This window comes from Myotis brandtii, unplaced genomic scaffold (assembly GCF_000412655.1).
Source record: "Myotis brandtii unplaced genomic scaffold, ASM41265v1 scaffold1018, whole genome shotgun sequence".
Taxonomy (NCBI): domain Eukaryota; kingdom Metazoa; phylum Chordata; class Mammalia; order Chiroptera; family Vespertilionidae; genus Myotis; species Myotis brandtii.
In genome coordinates this window covers 248201-254266 of record NW_005353397.1, presented here as the reverse complement: position 1 = coordinate 254266, position 6066 = coordinate 248201, and the positions used below count along the sequence as shown (strand labels likewise).

Below are 6066 nucleotides of genomic sequence, written 5' to 3'. Positions count from 1 at the left end.
ATAGCTTTTCTGTGCCTTTCTCTTTTTCTACTTTTTTCTACTTATGCTTCAGATGGTATTGCTCTTCTATTTTAAGGAAAATTGCTCTTCTATCTTATAGAAAATATTTTTCAGGTGTGATTCAGGCTTCTTTTGTCCTGTATTAGGCACAGCAGATATGATTATTTGATGAAGTATATATAAATGAAAACTAGAAGTTGAGGTGGAAGAGCTGATTTTTCAAAGTGCCATAGAATGCCAGTATCAGGGCCAGAACCCAATTGCTCCTCTCTGATTAAAGATCCTAGATTTGTTTATTGGTTCTGTTGTCCTTCTCCATTGACCAGTCTCTGAGGGAGAACAGTGGCTGAGAAACAACAATAACTAGTTTAGATATTCTAGGACAGATCTGGCTCTGGGAACTCTATCTCTTTCTGCAAAGTACCCTTTGAAAGTCCAGTGGCATTCTGAAGGGAAGGGATTAGAATTCTTCATCACTTATCTATTAGTTAGTCAATCAATATGTATCTACTATGTCAGTTATGGTGGGTATACAGAGGTAAATGCAAATAAACCTTTCATTATTATTTTTTTAAAAATATATTTTATTGATTTTTCACAGAGAGGAAGGGAAGGGGATAGAGAGCCAGAAACATCAATGAGAGAGAAACATCGATCAGCTGCCTCTTGCATACCCCCAAGTGAGGATGTGCCCGCAACCAAGGTACATGCCCTTGGCCGGAATCGAACCTGGGACCCTTCAGCCCTCAGGGCAACGCTCTATCCACTGAGCCAAACCGGTCAGGCGAACCTTTCATTATTGAGAAAAACTTTTCTAAGAACTTTTTTATATTCCTTTCTAATCCTCACAACCATCATTCAAGAGAAGAATTGTTCTCTCCGTTTTACAGATGTGTAAACTGAGACTCAGAGATATAAAATGATTTGCCCAAAGTTGCACAATCAGTAAATAGCTGAATTGAGATTTTTAACTCAGGTCTGTGTGGTTCCAAACATTCTCTTTCTGTTATGGCATATACTGTCCATTAATTCCTCCTTCCATGAGCAGGACTTGGTCTCTGCCTGTAAAAGATTTACATGTACACAAAATATCACATATTAGATTATTGCATTCATATGAAATGTCCAGAATAGGCAAATCTATACAAATAGAAAGTAAATTAATATTTTTCTAGTGCTAGAGATAAGGGGGTGGGAATGATTGCTAGTGGGTATAGGATTTCTTTTTGGGATGACAAAATGTTATAAAATGGTGATGATGGCTGCATGCCAGGACTGACTGGCAGAACCTGAGTGATGGATGAATGGATTACTCTGACACATGTTTCTGTGAAAGAGAGGGCTAAGGGACTGCTTGGCTATAGGAACCAAACAGAGCCATTTGCCTGCCTCCTTAGGCTTTTATTGTAACAACAGCTTGAACTACTAGTAAAATTAACTATTAGATACAATCAGCAGGGTAAGTATCCTTGAGAAAGCACAAGCTTCTACAAGGTTGGGTCTAAAGTCTAAACATAGAGATTCTAGTAAAACACCCAGGGACTGAGGCTTGTTTGGAAAAGTCAAAGCAGGGGCTGTCGCCTTTGGCAAGGTCCCCCGAGGGGCCGCTGACCTTTCAGAGAATCCTCCTTACAAACTTTCCAACCAAGTCCCATGCTTCCCCACAACTGCACAACTCTGTAACTATACTAAAGTTATTAAATTGCACACTTTAAATGGGTGAATTGCATGCTATGTGAATTAACCTCAATAAAGCTGGTGTGCGTTTCTTTGTTGTTGTTTGTTTTTTAAATAAGATTAACAGTGTAGTAAGGAAGACAGATCTATAAATCGCTAACCTTATACCAGGCAACATGAAAACAGATATGAACAATGCACCCTGGAAACTGAGGGAAAGGTAGAGTTGTTAATTTCAAGGGACTGGACAATGCCTTTATAAAATAGGGGGAATTAGAGCTGAATCTTAGAGCCAACTTAGAATATTGGCACGCAGAAGAGAAGACTTTGAGAAGAGAATGGACGCATGAGCAAAATACAGGTACATGTAAGGATATGGTTTTTCTGAGAGAATGGCAAGTCACCCACTTGAAAGTTGATGAAGGGCAAGTGGGGGATATAAAGGGGCATGGCGTTGGAAAGGGATCTGACCTTAAAATGATGTGCTAAGGAGTTAGGCATTATTCTATATATTATGGGGAAGCTTTTTCATGTTGAGAGAAAGTATATTTTATTTTTTTTATTAAATCTTTATTGTTCATTACATTTGTCCCCTTTCCCCCCCAAGAATAGTCAGTCCATTCCCTTTCTATGTCCCTGATTCATTATAATCACCAGTTCATTCTGTACATCAGATTATTTATTCACTTGGTTCTTAGATTCACTTGTTGATAGATGCATGTTTGTTGTTCACAATTTGTATCTTTACCTTTTTCTTCTTCCTCTTCTTAAAGGATACCTTTCAGCATTTCGTATAATACTGGTTTAGTGGTGATGAACTCCTTTAGCTTTTCCTTATCTGTGAAGCTCTTTATCTGACCTTCAATTCTGAATGATAGCTTTGCTGGATAAAGTAATCTTGGTTGTAGGTTCTTGGTATTCATCACTTTGAATATTTCTTGCCATTCCCTTCTGGCCTGCCAAGTTTCTGTTGAGAAATCAGCTGACAGTCGTATGGGTATTCCCTTGTAGGTAATTGAGTCTCTTTCTCTTGCTGCTTTTAAGATTCTCTCTTTGTCTTTTGCTCTTGGCATTTTAATTATGATGTGTCTTGGTGTGGTCCTCTTTGGATTCCTTTTGTTTGGGGTTCTCTGCGCTTCTTGGACCTGTAAGTCCATTTCTTTCACCAGGTGGGGGAAGTTTTCTGCCATTATTTCTTCAAATAGGTTTTCAATATCTTGCTGTCTCTCATCTTCTGGCACCCCTATTATTCTGATGTTGGTACGCTTGAAGCTGTCCCAGAGGCTCCTTACACTATCTTCGTATTTTCGGATTCTTTTTTCATTTTGCTTTTCCGGTTGGGTGTTTTTTGCTTCTTCGCATTTCAAATCTTTGACTTGATTCTTGCGCTCCTCTGGTCTGCTATTGGGTGTCTGTATAATATTCTTTATTTCAGTCCGTGTATGCTTAATTTCTAGTTGGTTCTTTATCATAGCATCGAGGGTCTCATTAGTTTTCGTGACTCTCTCCTCAAGTTTATTGACAGCTTCTAGCACATTTTTGCAAGCCCTCAAAATTGCGATTTTTAGCTCTATATCCTCCATTTCTGTCATGTTTTTTTGTCTCCGCATTTTTTATGCTTTCTTGGTGCACCCTCTAGTGGTCTTTGTGCGCAGTCTTGTTCTAGTTGAGCCTTGATTGTTGTAGTTAATACTAGAGGGATTTGACCACCAGGCCGACTGGCTGTGTGAATCAGCTGTGTCTGCCGCGGAAAACTTCTGTCCTCTGGGGAGGTGCTAATCTAGCCTTTGCCTGAGGCGATCCGGCAAATGGCTCTGCGCAGGGCTTGGGCGGGGCGGGCTCAACAGGGCGGGCGGAGGGAGCCGTTATGGTGCCCTCAGTCCTGTTCCCAGAGGCTCTGCTTCTCAGAACCCCCGGAACCGCTGCAAACCTCGGAGGGAAAGCTGCCTTCCAACTGATGCCAGACACTCCCGCTTCTCCCGTTTGGGTCCGAGTCCCCAGCGATTCGCCCGTATCTGGAGCTCAGAGTCTGAGACTCCCCCCTGACCGAAAACGACAACCGCGCTCTCAGCCACCAGCCCGCTTTGCGCGCGCACCTCCGCACCTGAGTTTTTTCCACACTGCGCCTCCTCTGAGCCTCGGTGTGCTGTTATTTTTCCTTCTAGTTGAAGAGTCTCTCCTCAGCCAGCCTTCCTGTGGTTCTGGGTGATGTCCGTTCCGTCTTTTAGTTGTATTTTTGAAGTGGTTGTTTGCGGCAGCAGTCTCCGGTGTTTACCTATGCCGCCATCTTGCCTCCTCTCCGAAAGTATATTTTATTTTGTAACTTCTTTTCAGCTTTATTGAAGTACTAGTGTCCCAGTGCATGAAATTCATGCACATTAAAAGGGAATTAATTAGAGGAAATATTTTAATATTGCTATTTGCCCTTTCTCTATAATAGAAGTGTCTGGCCGGCCCCACCCTCATTGAGCAACACCAAGACCCGGCCGGCCCTACCCCCATCAAGCGTGGGACTCAGCCTCACGTCCCGGAGCTGGGGCAAAGGTTGTGGCCTCAGGTCCCCCAGCTCCGGAGCCGGGGTGGGAGGTGCAGCATCAGGTCCCCTGGCCCTGGTCCACGCCACACAGCCTTACCCAGACCCACTGTGTTGTGAGGCCCCAGACCCACCATGCCGCGGGACCCATCAATGCACCTCCTGGTGACCGGTCGTTTGGTCGTTACAGATGGAAATAAAGTCATGCATTTAAGCATGCACATTCATTTTCAATGCCTGATTTGTCTACGTTCTCTAAATTGCAAAATAAATAAGATCTTCAGCCAGATAGCATCATAATACCAAGTTCTTTATATAATGACACATACCATTCTCTCCACTCAGTATGCTCCATTTGAATGGATTACATGTATGTGACTCATATGAAAGGCACTGCTGCTTGCTTTTAATAGAGGAAGCATTAGCTCATTACCTAACGCCATAAAGTGGTTTAAATGGCATATACTGACTTGAAGAACAGAAGGAAAAATAACAACAACAACAAAAAAACAACGTTCAGTGCTATGGACGGCAGGATCCTCTCCTTTTCCCTTTGCTTTTTTCTGCTTTTCCCATGAACCTATTTGCGCTCTGCCTCAAAATCAACACAGAAGACAAAATCAGATGCTGTAATCTGTATTTTATAGTGCCACTTGAGTACAAAGAGGTGTTTTTCAATTTTTACTTTTTTAAAAAATTAATTCAGCTCAAACTTGCTCCCAACATTCCAGGAGGCAGGCCAACATGGCTGTGTGGACACATCTTTACTAGGTGCTGTCAGGCTTCAGGGCTGGGGCAGGGAACACGCCAGGTGTTGCTGGAAGCAAATCAGCTCTCCTCTCTACATAGCAGGAGTCTTTTCATTATAAAATGCAAAGTAGCAGCCATTTTCCATTACCCCTACCCACAGCCCTCCTCGCCCGGGTGGGTAGGAAGGAGCTGGGAGGATATTTACTCTCCGCTCTTTGATTTCTCTTATGTAACTGAGCCCAGTGACAGCTGCTTCTCTGAGCACAACACCAGCTGGCTCAAGGCTAGCCACACCTGGAAGGCAAGTGGCCAGGGGCTTTGACCAAGCCCAAGCATGCGGGTCACAGCAACCTCGGCAGGCGGGCAGCTCCCGAAGACTCTAGGCCCCTCCCAGCTCCGCACCCCAGCTCCCTGCTCTCCTCCTTTCACCCACAGGCACCACCAGCATGGTGTGCCCCAAGGCTTGGTGTGCAGACAACAGAGTTGCAGGTTCAAGACGCTCTGCCTCCTCCTGGCACTTTGAGCCATAAGTGCCAGCAGGGACCTTTCCACTCGGTCTTGGTCTTTGGTCACTGCTGAGGTTTTCTGGACTCTCCAGGCCAGGGATAGCCAGGACCTTTGCCTCTGACCAATGCTGTGCCTGCAGTCTGCCTGGGGTACCCCCAGCCCCAGGAAAGCGTGGTGGCATGGTCAGCCTGGGTGAGGGGTTGTGGGGGGGTGGGTTGGGGAAGTTGGCTAGCCACCTCACCCTCAATTGGGGTGGGAGAGGCTGATCAGGGCTGGGGCCGGGGAAGGGGCTGGGCAGGGCCGCCATCTTGTGACAGTGTTATGGCATGAGGATTAATTTGCATATTACTTCTTTATTATATAGGATAATTAACAAATAAAATTGTATTTAAGGGGACTCTGGCTGGTGTGGCTCAGTGAATGAGTGTCAGCCCATGAATCAGGAGGTCACCATTGGATTCCTCATCAGGGCACATACCCTAGTTACAGGCTCGATTCCCAGTGTGGGGTGTGCAGGAGGCAGCCAATCAATGATTTTCTTTCATCATTGATATTTCTATCTCCCTTTCCCTCTTCCTTCCTCTCTAAAATCAATAAAA

General features: G+C 44.4%; 1 long non-coding RNA gene across 2 annotated transcripts in view; it reads left to right on the top strand.

The window, feature by feature from the left end:
• Positions 1-6066, top strand: part of LOC106725204 — a 32237-nt gene that overhangs the window by 14579 nt on the left and 11592 nt on the right. The gene's annotated exons all lie outside the window — the stretch shown is intronic.